The sequence below is a fragment of the Phocoena sinus genome, chromosome 14 (genome assembly GCF_008692025.1).
Source record: "Phocoena sinus isolate mPhoSin1 chromosome 14, mPhoSin1.pri, whole genome shotgun sequence".
NCBI classification, from domain to species: Eukaryota; Metazoa; Chordata; class Mammalia; order Artiodactyla; family Phocoenidae; genus Phocoena; species Phocoena sinus.
Genome location: NC_045776.1, coordinates 85,494,096 through 85,509,703, shown reverse-complemented (window position 1 = coordinate 85,509,703; position 15,608 = coordinate 85,494,096).

The following is a 15,608-nucleotide window of genomic DNA, read 5'->3' as shown; positions in this document are numbered from 1 at the left end:
ATATGGTATTTGTTTTTCTCTTTCTGACTTACTTCACTCTGTATGACAGACTCTAGGTCCATCCACCTCACTACATATAACTCAATTTTGTTTCCTTTTATGGCTGAGGAATATTCCATTGTATATATGTGCCACATCTTTATCCATTCATCTGTCGATGGACACTTAGGTTGCTTCCATGTCCTGGCTACTGTAAACAGAGCTGCAATGAACATTGTGGTCCATGACTCTTTCTGAATTATGGTTTTCTCAGGGTACATGCCCAGTAGTGGGATTGCTGGGTCATATGGTAGTTCTATTTGTAGTTTTTTAAGGAACCTCCATACTGTTCTCCATAGTAGCTATATCAATTTACATTCCCACCAACAGTGCAAGAGGGTTCCCTTTTCTCCACACCCTCTCCAGCATTTATTGTTTGTAGATTTTTTGACCATGGCCATTCTGACCAGCGTGAGGTGATACCTCGTTGCAGTTTTTATTTGCATTTCTCTAATGATTAGTGATGTTGAGCATCCTTTCATGTGTTTGTTGACAATCTGTATATCTTCTAGGGAGAAATGTCTACTTAGGTCTTCTGCCTGTTTTTGGATTGGGTTGTTTCTTTCTTTGATATTGAGCTGCATGAGCTGCTTGTATATGTTTGAGATTAATCCTTTGTCTGTTGCTTCGTTTGCAAATATTTTCTCCCATTCTGAGGGTTGTCTTTTCATCTTGTTTATGGCTTCCTTTTCTTTGCAAAAGCTTTTAAGTTTCATTAGGTCCCATTTGTTTATTTTCGCTTTTATTTCCATTTCTCTAGGAGGTGGGTCATAAAGGATCTTGCTGTGCTTTATGTCATAGAGTGTTCTGCCTATATTTTCCTCTAAGAGTTTGATAGTGTCTGCCCTCACATTTAAGTCTTTAATCCATTTTGAGTTTATTTTTGTGTATGGTGTTAGGGAGAGTTCTAATTTCATTCTTTTACAGGTAGCTGTCCAGTTTTCCCAGCACCACTTATTGAAGAGGCTATCTTTTCTCCATTGTATGTTGTTGCCTCCTTTATCGAAGATAAGGTGACCATATGTGTGTGGGTTTATCTCTGGGCTTTCTATCCTGTTCCATTGATCTATATGTCTGTTTTTGTGCCAGTACCATACTGTCTTGATTACTGTAGCTTTCTGGTATAGTCTGAAGTCACGGAGCCTGATTCCTCCAGCTCCGTTTTTCTTTCTCAAGACTGCTTTGGCTATTCGGGGTCTTTTGTGTTTCCATACAAACTTTGAAATTTTTTGTTCTAGTTCTGTGAAAAATGCCATTGGTAGTTTGATAGGGACTGCATTGAATCCTTAGATTGCTTTGGGTAGTATAGTCATTTTCACAGTGTTGATTCTTCCAATCCAAGAACATGGTATATCTCTCCATCTGTTTGTATCATCTTTATTTTCTTTCATCAGTGTCACAGTTTTCTGCATACAGGTCTTTTGTGTCCTTAGGTAGGCTTATCCCGAGGTATTTTATTCTTTTTCTGGCAATGATAAATGGGAGTGTTTCCTTAATTTCTCCTTAAGATTTTTAAAAATTCTTTATTGGAGTATAATTGATTTACAATGGTGTGTTAGTTTCTGCTTTATAACAAAGTGAATCAGTTATACATATACATATGTTCCCATATCTGTTCGATTTTTGTCATTAGTGTATAGGAATGCAAGAGATTTCTGTACATTAATTTTGTATCCTGCTACTTTACCAAATTCATTGATTAGCTCTAGTAGTTTTCTGGTAGCACCTTTAGAATCCTCTGTATATAGTATCATGTCATCTGCAAACAGTGACAGTTTTACTTCTTCTTTTCCAATTTGGATTCCTTTTGTTTCTTTTTCTTCTCTGATTGCTGTGGCTAAAATTTCCAAAACTATGTTGAATAAGAGTGGTGAGAGTGGGCAACCTTGTCTTGTTCCTGATCTTAGTGCAAGTGGTTTCAGTTTTTCACCATTGAGGATGACGTTGGCTGTGGGTTTGTCATGTATGGCTTTTATTATGTTGAGGTAGGTTCCCTCTATGCCTACTTTCTGGAGAATGTTTATTATAAATGGATGTTGAACTTTGTTGAAAGTTTTTTCTGCATCTATTGAGGTTATCATATGGTTTTTCTCCTTCAGTTTGTTAATATGGTGCATCACATTGATTGATTTGCATATATTGAAGAATCCTTGCATTTCTGGAATAAACCTTACTTGATCATGGTGTATGATCCTGTTAATGTGCTGTTGGATTCTGTTTGCTAGTATTTTGTTGAGGATTTTTGCATCTATGTTCATCAGTGATATTGGCCTGTAGTTTTCTTTTATTGTGACATCTTTTTCTGGTTTTGGTATCAGGGTGATGGTGGCCTCATAGAATGAGTTTGGGAGTGTTCCTCCCTCTGCTATATTTTGGAAGATTTTGAGAAGGATAGGTGTTAGCTCTTCTCTAAATGTTTGATAGAATTCGCCTAGGAAGCCATCTGGTCCTGGGCTTTTGTTTGTTGGAAGATTTTTTTTTTTTTTTTTTTTTTTGCGGTACGCGGGCCTCACACTGTTGTGGCCTCTCCCGCTGCGGAGCACAGGCTCTGGACATGCAGGCTCAGTGGCCATGGCTCACGGGCCCAGCCGCTCCGCGGCATGTGGGATCTTCCCGGACCGGGGCACGAACCCGTGTCCCCTGCATCGGCAGGCGGACTCTCAACCACTGTGCCACCAGGGAAGCCCTGTTGGAAGATTTTAAATCACAGTTTCAATTTCAGTGCTTGTGATTTATCTGTTTATATTTTCTATTTCTTCCTGGTTCAGTCTCAGAAGGTCATGCCTTTCTAAGAATTTGTCCATTTCTTCCAGGTTGTCCATTTTATTGGCATATAGTTGTTTTTAGTAATCTCTCATGATCTTTGTATTTCTGCAGTGTCAGTTGTTACTTCTCCTTTTTCATTTCTAATTCTGTTGATTTGAGTCTTCCCCCTTTTTTTCTTGATGTGTCTGGCTAATGGTTCATCAGTTTTGTTTATCTTCTCAAAGAACCAGCTTTTAGTTTTATTGATCTTTGCTATTGTTTCCTTCATTTCTTTTTCATTTATTTCTGATCTGATCTTTATGATTTCTTTCCTTCTGCTAACTTTGGGGGTTTTTTGTTCTTCTTTCTCTAATTGCTTAGGTTTAAGGTTAGGTTGTTTATTTGAGATTTTTCTTGTTCCTTGAGGTGGATTTTATTGCTCTAAACTTCCCTCTTAGAATAGATTTTGCTGCATTCCATAGGTTTTGGGTCGAGTGTTTTCATTGTCATTTGTTTCTAGGTATTTTTTGATTTCCTCTTTGATTTCTTCAGTGAGCTCTTGGTTACTTAGTAGCATATTATTTAGCCTCCATGTGTTTGTATTTTTTACAGATGTTTTCCTGTAATTGAAATCTACTCTCATAGCGTTGTGGTCAGAAAAGATACTTGATATGATTTCAATTTTCTTAAATTTACCAAGGCTTGATTTGTGACCCAAGATATGATCTATCCTGGAGAATCTTCCATGAGCACTTAAGAAGAAAGTGTATTCTGTTGTTTTTGGATGGAATGTCCTATAAATATCAATGAAGCACATCTTGTCTAATGTGTCATTTAAAGCTTCTGTTTCCTTATTTATTTTCATTTTGGATGACCTGTCCATTGGTGAAAGTGGGGTGTTAAAGTCCCCTACTATTATTGTGTTACTGTCAATTTCCCTTTACGGCTGTTAGCATTTGCCTTATGTATTGAGGTGCTCCTATGTTGGGTGCATAAATATTTACAATTGTTATATCTTCTTCTTAGGTCGATCCCTTGATCATTATGTAGTGTCCTTCTTTGTCTCTTGTAATAATCTTTATTTTAAAATCTGTTTTGTCTGATATGAGAATTCCTACTGCAGCTTTCTTTTGATTTCCATTTGCATGGAATATCTTTTTCGATCCCCTCACTTTCAGTCTGTATGTGTCCCTAGGTCTGAAGTCGGTCTCTTGTAGACAGCATATATATGGGTCTTGTTTTTGTATCCATTTAGTCAGTCTACGTCTTTTGGTTGGAGCATTTAATCTATTTATATTTAAGGTAGTTATCAATATGTATGTTCCTATTACCGTTTTCTTAATTGTTTTGGGTTTCTTATTGTAGGTCTTTTCCTTCTCTTGTGTTTCCTGCCTAGAGAAGTTCCTTTAGCATTTGTTGTTGAGCTGGTTTGGTGGTGCTGAATTCTCTTAGCTTTTGCTTGTCTGTAAAGGTTTTAATTTCTCTGTCGAATCGGATGAGATCCTTGCTGGGTAGAGTAATCTTGGTTGTAGGTTTTTCCCTTTCATCACTTTAAATATGTCCTGCCACTCCCTTCTGGCTTACAGAGTTTCTGCTGAAAGATCAGCTGCTAACCTTATGGGGATTCCCTTGTATGTTATTTGTTGCTTTTCCCTTGCTGCTTTTAATATTTTTTCTTTGTATTTTATTTTTGATAGTTTGATTAATATGTGTCTTGCCATGTTTCACCTTGGATTTATCCTGTACAGGACTCTCTGCACTTTCTGGACTTGACTGACTATTTCCTTTCCCATGTTAGGGAAGTTTTCAACTATAATCTCTTCATGTATTTTCTCAGAGTCTTTCTTCTTCTCTTCTTCTTCTGGGACCCTTATAATTTGAATGTTGGTGTGTTTAGTGTTGTCCCAGAAGTCTCTGAGACTGTCCTGAATTCCTTTCATTCTTTTATCTTTATTCTGCTCTGCAGTAGCTATTTCCACTATTTTGTCTTCCAGGTCACTTATCTGTTCTTCTGCCTCAGTTATTCTGTTATTGATTCCTTCTAGAGTATTTTTAATTTCATCTATTGTATTGTTCATCATTGTTTGTTTGGTCTTTAGTTCTTCTACTTCCTTGTTAAACATTTCTTGTATTTTCTCCATTCTATTTCCAAGATTTTGGATCATCTTTACTATCATTACTCTGAATTCTTTTTCAGGTAGACTGCCTATTTCCTCTTCATGTGTTTGGTCTGGTAGGTTTTTACCTTGCTCTTTCATCTGCTGCATATTTCTCCATCTTCTCATTTTGTTTAACTTACTGTGTTTGGGGCCTCCTTTTCGCAGGGTGCTGTTCATAGTTCCCATTGTTTTTGGGGTCTGCCCCCAGTGAGTGAGGTTGGTTCAGTGGCTTGTGTAGGCTTCCTGGTGAGGGGACTGGTGCCTGTGTTCTGGTGGGTGGGGCTGGATCTTGTCTTCCTGGTGGGCAGGCCTGCATCCAGTGGTGTGTTTTGGGGTGTCTGTGAACTTAGTGTGATTTTAGGCAGCCTCTCTGCTAATGGGTGGGGTTGTGTTCCTGTCTCGCTAGTTGTTTGTCATGGGGTGTCCAGCACTGGAGCTTGCTGGCTGTTTGGTGGAGCTGGATCTCAGCATTGAGATGGAGATCTCGGGGAGAGCTCTCGCCTATTGATGTTACTTGGGCAGGGAGGTCTCTGGTGGTCCAGTGTCCTGAACTTTCCTACCTTGAAGGCTCAGGCCTGACACACCAGACCGTCGCATCAAGACCCTGTCAGCCACAAAGCTTTTGGGAAGTCTGAGGTCTTCTGCCAGCGTTCAGTAGGTGTTCTCTAGGAGTTGTTCCACTTGTAGATGTATTTTTGATGTATTTGTGGGGAGAAAGGTGATCTCCACATCTACCATGTTGAACCTCCCCCTCAAAGGTGAGTCACTGAATCACTGCAGAAACATTCTGGAAATGAAGCATGCTAATATCCTAAGCCCATTTAGAAATACCTTGGAGAAGAATCATGGAGTCCCCCCAGTCTGGTTTTCCTTTCTCCTTCTGTCTTACGGCGCTCTGGCCAGTTTGCCCATCTACCTCTCACTCGATTTATTGTTACATGAAAAGAGTGGGCTCTCATTTTACGTACACAGCATGATAAAGAAATGTATGCATTTATACAAATACTATAAGCATACAAGAATATATAATCAATATAGTTATTCTTGGTGGGTGCATGATTGATATCACAAGTTATTTACATTTCCTAAATTATCTGCAATGAATATATTTTTCTTTTGTAGCCATTAAAAAAGTGTATGAAGGTTATTATTTCTGTAACAAAGTTTTTGAGACTATTAATCTGAGGCTACAATTACATTGTATCAGCGGTAGCAATCATAAAACCCCTTCTTAGCTTAACATGTCCACGTTTGTTTGTTTGCTGTTTGGTTTGTTTTGCTTTTAGGTGACTGCCCTTTCGTATATGACGGATTTGAAAGAGACAGTATAGATTTCACGCCATGTTAGTTATATCTCTGTTTTATTTTTGCTGTGCATAAATCATTTTACACAGTTGGACTAAGATGTAAAGGTGGTTAGATTAATTTACCATGGTAGTGATAAATCACTTAAAAAGTAAGAAGAACCATTCTTTTCTGGTTGCCATGTGCTGGTGGAACACTGGATAAGAGTCTCTGAATAAATTTATGAAGCTGTTTTCCAAAAGTCAGAAATCCTTCTGGGGACATTGCCTCATTCGGAACCCAGTTTGGTCCCGATGAATCATATAGAAAGAAGGAGTCTTAATCCGGCTCTTGCCGCCAAACCTCAACATTATAATTTAGCTCCTCCATGAAGAGAGAATACAAATCACACTTTCATCATGTTGCCAATATGATGTCATTTGAAACTAAAATACACTCTTTCCATTGCTAGAGTGAGGGTAATGAATACAGTGGCCAGATGGCGTTGATCAATGTCACTTTTCTGGAACCCTGGGGCTGCCCCTTGTGGCTGGCTCAGGTTTTACAAAGTCCCGACTCGGACTATTCAATTGACTCACACTGTCTGGCCAGTGGGAAGGTCAAGCCTCATCTCTAGATTTTGGCTTTCCTTCCTGTTAATCTCCAGCCCAGAGAGCACTTTTTTTTTTTTTTTTTTTTTTTTTCCTGAACATTGAGACCTCTGCAAAAACTCACCTGAATAGAGTTCTCCCAGGCTGGAGCCCCGAGGGAGAGCAGCATTGCTAGCGAGCGTGGAGCACAATGGATTGACATGTCACACCCAGAACCCTTGCCTTATGCTGTCAGGTGGCAAGTAAAGAGCTCTGAACACAATAACTGCTTTTTTTTCTGCCCAGAGTTTCAATAGTGTTTTTTTTTTTTTTTTTTTTTATAGAAAGTTAGTGGAAATTGACATGCTACTTTGAGATTTTTCTCTAAAGGGTCACCTGTCCAGAGCCAAGTAAACAGGGAAGGAAGAGTCCATAATTACATTCAAACCCTGCAGCCTCCTGTGGTTGTATGAGGCCAACACATGCTTCACGCCCTTGAAATTCAAGGCACAGAGATAACATGGGGCTTCTGAATTCCTTAGACTAATTTCTTGACCTACTTTTAAACCTGGGTAGGGGAAAGAGGGTATTTAGTCTTGTTAAATGTGGAATCTTTATCCTGGACACGGTGTCAGAAAAATGTTATTATTTTCCTCCAGCTGTGGTGCTCATTTGTTGAGTCAGCAAAGTGTTTTGGAGGGAATAATAGACACAAATGCCCAGACATCTGGAGACAAGGAGTTCGGGTGGCTTTTCTTAAGCAAAGTAGGTTAAATCTGATCATGGACAAGGTTTCCTGAAAAGTGACCTTGACTTTCTGCTGGCTTCTGATTCCAATCAAAATGGTTTCTCACGCATGCTGCCTTCTATAAATTAGAAGGAATAAATTGAGGAATCTCCAATATATATATATATTTTTACATCTTTATTGGAGTATACTTGCTTTACAATGGTGTGTTAGTTTGTTGTGTTAATTTCTGCTGTACAGCAAAGTGATTTAGTTATACATATACATGTTCTTTTTCATATTCTTTTCCTTGATGATTTATCACAGGATACTGAATATAGTTCCCTGTGCTCTACAGTGAGACCTTGTTGTTTATACGTTCTCTGTATCATATTTTGCTTCTGCTCATCCCAAACTCCCAAACCTTTCCTCTCCCACCTCTCCCTCCCCCTTGACAACCACAAGTCTGTTCTCTATGTCTGTGAGTCTGTTTCTGTTTCATAGATAGGTTCATTTGTGTCACATTTTACATTCCACATAGAAGCGATATCATACGGTATTTGTCTTTGTCTGAGTGACATCACAGTATGATCATCTCTAGTTGCATCCATGTTGCAGCAAATGGCATTATTTTGTTCCTTTTTATGGCTGAGGAGTATGCAGAATCTCCAGTATTGATGAGGTACTGTACAGGGAAGCTTGAGACCTGAGTGCTGCCTGGGTAAACTTAACATCTCTGGGCTTCATTTCTATCATCTGTACATACAGCATCACAGCTTTTGATAATCGTGTCATTAAAAAATAAGCTGGAGGGAAGCACAGATCCATTTGGCTCACCTTGATTTGTTAAGGACAGAATGAGGGGCGCAAGGAGGTTATTGAAAGTAGACATCCCAAATTTATTACATTACCCTACAGGCGAACTGCCCTCAGATGCACTGGGCTGTTTCCTCTCCCTGCGACATGACAGGCTTTTCTGTGCCTTTGCTTATATTCTTAGCTCAGCCATATTTCCCTGGGCCCTCCTTACCTGCTTGTAGGATTTCTGCTCAGTTTCTAAAATGAATTTTCGGATTCATTTCAGTAATGAATCTTCCTTGTCGGTCTTCATTCTGTCCTTCAGATTTAACTTATCTTTCCTTCTGCTAGCACTTTGCCTTACAGTATTAAGAATTGTCTTTATATCCCCACCTCTGATATAGTTGTGGGTGGTGTGATACCAAAGAGTAGCTTAAATACTTCCATGACTCACCACTGCCCAGCACAAGACCTGGCACACAGTAGGTGTTCAATACGCACATGCTGATGTAACAGGAAACCCTCCTCAGCCTGGATGAAAACATGTGCACAGCTTCTTGGCTCTACCCCAAACAACCTTTCAATAGAACTCTTCCTGCATAGGTTCTGGTACTTTCTAACCTTCACTGAATCTTTCTCTCTCAGTCGATAGCCATTTTACACAAAGAAACCAGAGTTTACATTAGAGCACTTAAAGTAAAATCATTTCTGGAGAGTCCTTGTCTGCTCAGCGGTGAGCAGAGAGAGGAGACGCAGTGAAAGGCAGTGGAGGAGAGTGGGGTCAGGCTGGACCACTGCCAAGGGATTTATTCCTGTATTCAACGCCTGCAGCAGGAGACCCAAAAGTCTTGTATAAGAGCAAATTCCCAAATTACTCTTTCTCACAGTTCCGTGGGGTGACTCAAGAACAGTCTAACTGCAAATAAGTATATTTCATCTGTGAGTACAGAAAGACTAACGCCCTGTTTAACTGCAGCTCACATTACTGAGAGCAGAGCTGAATTCACGGACAGGTCTTAGAAACGCGTGATTGCTATTTCATCTTGACAACAGCAGTGTACTCCACAGAAACAAGCTGTCCATGTGATGCTGGTGGGTTCCCTTTTTATATTCGTGGGTGTAAAGAAAAAATGCTTTCTCTCTTTCATTTACTTTATTTTTAAAAAGCGTTATGGAGGTCTAATTGACATATCAACATTGCATATGTTTACAAATGCATAAATTCTTTGAACAGCCAAGAGCAATGAAAACAGTCCCCTAGGTGTAGGCTAATTCCTACAGAGTGGAAGGCAATCACTGCTGTAGTTCCCGTAAAGTAGTGGGCTGCACGCTGCAGAGAGGGGTGACAAAAGAGAGATGCGGGCCAGAGCCTGTAAAACTGGGGTCTGCATCCTTAAAATGAACCCTGCATTCTCCTTATCAGCTTAAATAAAAAGTTGTCTTGTGGCTTTCCAGAAACCTGGAAAGTTTTCTTATAAACTTATATTTGTATGTAATAAATATATAATCATGTATTTATTACATATAATAGAATCAAAACAAGCTGATTAGCAATTTAAGGCATTTCTTCATTTTCACAATGAGAGGATAAGAAAAACCTTGAAGGCATCAACTTTAGCCATATAGAAAAAAAGTCAAATATCTATTTCTAACAATTACTTTAGCAAACGAATCACAGAGACGTAATGTAAATCAGTACATGTGGAAATATTGTCTTTTCTGCTGCCATCTTCCGTTCATGTTTTTGACGTCATGTCAGCCTAGAGCACTTTAATGCAGTTTTGAGGAACACAATCATTTTCACGTTTCGCTAGATTGTTTGCAAGAGAGGACATTGGAAATCGCTATCTGAGTTGTCAAGGTTGTCTCAAGCTATGCACGCCTTGTTTGTGTATGTAGACACGTGTTTCATGCCCAGGAGGCATGCACATACGATTGTACTGCCATCACTCGCCTATTTCTTTCTCTCAATAATCTTTTTATTTTTATGTTTTGGTCTTGCCGCGTGGCTTGCGGGATCTTATTTCCCCCACCAGGGATCGAACCCGTGCCCTCGACAGTGAAAGCGTGGAGTCCTAACCACTGGACCGCCAGGGAAGTCCCAATAATCTTTTTAAAGCTTGTGGATAGCAAAAACGTTGAATACTTCACAACTGTGAAGTCATATCCCCAGAAAGTACAAACTCTGTAAAATTGCAATCTCTCTCTCTCTCCTCCATCCTTCATCCCTTTCCCCTTCCTTTCTTTCCATCTTTCCTCGCTTTCTTCTCCTCCCTCTTCTCTCTCATCCCTCTCCTCTTCTTATTTGGCCAATTATATTATACGATCTCTAAGCATCTAAACCCCGCATTTAGGTCATTTCAGGTTGAATATTCTTTCTCCACACAGTATTTCTTATTGCTGTCAACTAAGATAAAGTGTCAGAGAACTCAGCCATGTAAGCAGCTTTACAAAGAACTCTAATGTTAGATGCCTCCCTCTTTCTGGAGAGAAATACGGTTTTAGGAAGTAAAATCCCTCAGCATGTATTTTGGCTTATTCTGTGCTTATCACATGTCAACATGTTTTGAATCAATGAGGGGAGAAAGGCAGATGGAAGGCTGATGTGTCCATCCAGTGGGTCCCAAACCTGACTGGTTTCAGTTACTTGGGAAGAGTGTGCAACATACAGATTTATATGAACCAAATCAGAATCCCCCAGAAATTGTTATTTCAGAAAATCCCCCATAGAACGTTTCAATGCTTAGCCAGAGTGAGGGACCACTGGTCTGTGCTATAAAGGACTCAATTTTCCCAGCAGAGGCTACTGTTTTCCCTGACAGATGCTCCTGGCTATCTCTCACCTTGAAACTCTCCAAAAGGGTTTCCTACTAGTGTTCAAGTCAGCCCCTCCTTCAGAGGAATTATACTTTTCTGGAAATAGATCCTAGAACAATTACTTCAAGCTGGTTGCTCTCCATGTGAAAAAAGATGGGGATCTAAAGAATGAACCAAAGACAGCAAGGTATTTATGTTGAAAATAAGCAACTAACAGCTCAAGGTAATTCCAGCAATCAAAACTCAAATCAAATAAGCTTGAGAAAACTGAGGACGCCTGTGAAAAACATCTTCTCTCATCCCTTTTATCCCAAGTTATTTCCGGATATGTCTCGATGGAAATCCCAAGAGTGCCTAAAGTACAGCTGGTACCCCTGGGTTCTGCATCCCCAGAGCGTATTCATCTTGTATCTGGAAGCTTTCACAGCTTGCCGTCTTCACCTATTATCATTAATCATTATCTACCTTTAGTCTGGGCATAAAGTAAACTTTAAAAATACCATTTGCTGCTTTATCATTCCTGTTCTCCGTTCACCTGGTGACTTAGAGAAATATTTTTTAGACGACAACATCTGTTCCTCTTTCTTTCGTTAACAGACACCTATGTTTTTGTTTTGTTTTGAAATAAAACTCTCTCCACACTGAATTTTCTCTTGGTGGAAGAGGCCAATAGAGATGTATGTTAGCCAAGACACATCACAGGATTCTGTCCCCTGGAACACAGAAACTTGAACAAAGTTGTGCAAAAATGGAAAAAAAAATGTAAAAAGACTCATTCCTTTAGCATCAACCACAGTCCCAGCTCCCCTTTTCATATCCCCTTTTCTGCATAATGTTATCAAGCTTCCGATTCTGTTACATTAAAAATAAAGAAAAAGAACAAAGCGCTTTAAAGAAGACTCTCTGGGTGGCCTGGGGGTGTGGTTGGAAGTATATGGGATTTTCCAGAAATCGAGAGTAAAATGAAGTCTTCTATTTAAAAAAATAAATTTTATTTATTTATTTTTGGTTGTGTTGGGTTTTCGTTGCTGTGTGTGGACTTTCTCTAGTTGCGGTGAGCGGGGGCTACTCTTTGTTGCGGGCTTCTTATTGCGGTGGCTTCCCTTGTTGTGGAGCACGGGTTCTAGGTGTGCGGGCTTCAGTAGTTGTGGTGCATGGGCTCAGTAGTTGTGGCTCGCGGGCTCTAGAGCCCCGGGCTCAGTTGCTCTGCGGCATGTGGGATCTTCCCGGACCAGGGCTCGAACCTGTGTCCCCTGCACTCACAGGCAGATTCCTAACCACTGCGCCACCAGGGAATTCCTAAAATGAAGTCTTGAACGACTGAACTGAGCATTGCTCTGTAAACATGATCATAAGATTTCACCATTTATACTTTTCTGGTTTTGGAAATGTTTTTGACTGTCCATTGTCACCGTTAGCACCCCCTGGTGGACATAGCTGCAAAGTGACTGGCGGGGGTTTAGGGGTCCATTTGTCTTCTTCACGTGGGGCTAAACCAAGGAGCTGGTGCCTGTGATCCTTTCTCATCCCAGCATCGAACAGACCCCAGAGAGGAAAGGGCATGGCCAAACATCTGTGCTCACTTGCGCTGGGCCAGTGAAGTGTCCTTCCGAGGTGATTCTTTACTGAAGTTTGATTTCTGTTGATAATTAGAAGCATACAGAGAGAGCGAAAAACAAATGCCACACTTAGGATATATATTTTTTTACCTCTGGAGGAGAAGCAGCAGGATGAAGTTTGGAAAGCATATACAGAAGGTTTAATTGCACTTGTACTTTTTATTTTTATATTCTTTGAGGTCAGTGAAAAATAACTTTTCTGTTATATTCTTCTTTTTAAAAATTTCATTAAAGTATAGTTTATTTACAGTGTTGTGTTAATTTCTGCTGTACAGCAAAGTGATTCAGTTATACATACATACAGATTCTTTTTCATATTCTTTTCCATGATGGTTTATCACAGGATATTGAATATAGTTCCCTGTGCTCTACAGTAGGACCTTGTTGCTTATCCATTCTATATATAATAGTTTGCATCCGCTCATCCCAAACTCCCAATCCATCCCCCCCGCCATCTTCTATTATTCTTTATGTCTTTTTGTACACTGGACATTTTTCACAGTAACTTCTCAAAAAGGGATTTGGGGAACAAAGAGAGAAACTTTGTTTGGCTAAGTAGTCAGTAAAACAATATTTTTAGATGGATGATCTTTGCAGGTTCCATTAAATGAATAAGGCGTTTCTGATGAACATAATTTTATTAGAGCAAAATCCTTCAGTCTCTGGAAACACATCCTTTACACTACTCCCCACATATTCAGGAGCTTTGAGTAGGGTTGGAACTTAATGGATGCTTCTGATTTTTCTCAGCGGTTTTCACTTGATCTGAAGCACAGCACTGTCAAAGGAAATGTGTTTCCCACGCATTTCTTGAAAACATGAATAGGCAGGAAGTCAGAGACATCAATACACTTGATTGCTCTTCCCAGCCACCTGTGAGAGTGCAGGGGAGAGACATGACTCACCCCTGCCGGTGGAAATTGGATTCTAAGTGTTGCTGAAGCCAAAAGATAATTTTAAAAGCCAAGTCCATTCCTCCCTTTACAACTGGATGACCTACAGAGGATTTGTAATCACACGTGCCACAGTTTTTAGAGATGGGGTTGTAATTCTAAGATGGCCTACTGTGTTCTTACATTTCTGAGTTTTCAGTTGTTTCCATAATTACCTAAACTTTCATTTAAAAATACCTTAAGTCAACTATACTTCAATTAAAAAAATAAATTAAATAAAATACACCCCCAAAATACTTAACATCATCTTTCTCACAGATACATCTCTTCAGCCTGAATGGAAACCCCTTGACGAAGAAATTTGCATTAAATGAATGGAAAGATACATATTTGTCATCCGTTTGCAAAATGCAGAGTACACCTGGTTATATTTGGGTTTGCCTGGCCCCCAAAGGTCTTGGGGATCCCACCGCACTCTTGTTAAGGAATTAAGAGTAATGAGTTGGTAACAGTGAATAAAATGAATAAAAATCTACATTAGCTTTGGAATAAAGTGATCAATAACAGTGGTCCAGGTGGCTGGGACATCCATCAGTGACATAGATCAATCCGAATCCAGTATCTAGTACCTTCACCCACCGGAAGCAAAATCTACTCTATGCTGGGTGCCTTAGATATAGTAATCAACCTCCTGGTTGCCACTTGGAGACCTTGCACTTTGGTTGGGAAGACAAGACACAAGCACATAGATAGTGTAGACAGAACTCAGAAACAAGACGGTGTGTGCCGTTTGGAGTCACAAGGTTAATGGGGTCCTTTAAGAGTGGACAGTCCATAGATTCCTAGAGCGAACATTTCAGGTGGAAGAAGTGACAAGAGGGGAGGGATGGAGATGCATTGGTGCGGAGGGCAGCATGAGGAAGCAGCTCACCCAGATGGGTAGTGTGTGCTGGGCACAGAGAGAGGCAGAGAGACAGGGTGGCCCAGGTGGAATCAGGCACATAGGGCTGCCCAGCCTGGCATGAGTAAGAGGCTTACGCTCTAGTGCCCAGGCTATTACAACTTGGCAACCTATATACTACCTCAGTGATATTCACAAGTTAAACTGTTATCCCATGATACATAAGGGTACTTTTAAGATTCAAGGTCACTTGGGAATTCCCTGGTGGTCCAGTGGTTAGGACTCTGCACTTTCACTGCCTGGGACACAGGTTTGATCCCTGGTTGAGGCACTAAGCTCCCAGAAGCCGCGCGGCAAGGCCAAAAAAAACCAGATTCAAGGTCACCTGGGTGCTGGCTAGCCCAGCAGGCCCCCAAGTCAGAATGTGGACGGGAGCTCAGACTCCAAAGCCAGACTGCTGGGGTCTGATCCCAGGTCTTGCTCCTCCCGGCCCCGTGGACCCCCCTCAGCCTCTCTGCACCTCAGTGTTCTTGTCTGTAAAATGGGGGTGATAATAGCTCCACATCGTCCTGTGACACCTGGGGTTGTGGGACTTTGCCCTGGAAATTCCATAGACGAAGACAAAATTATTGTCCATTTTCCCACCTGTGGTTGTAATCCTTACCTTTGCTCGAGTAGCTGGAAACTTTGTGTTCAGTTCTATTATGATGAAAGTTGATTTTACTTCTTCCAGCCAATACTTGAATTTTCCATAAGGATGATGACAAAAAGCTTTTAGACAAAACCAAGCGTTGTTTTCTCTGTTGAGCTATTTAGATTAACTCCAGCTACAAAAGCTCTGTCAGAACAAGCAGCCGTGAGCAGTTTAGAGAAAAATAATCTAATCCCAAGATTTGTTGAGTTTAAAGAAAACAAGCCTGACGTTAATTTGGGTGGGGGGCAAACCCATATTATCAACTTATGATATAACTAAATTTGGGGTATTTTTTATATTTACACGAAATTTGTAATACTAAGAAGCATTCATTTCCTTTTT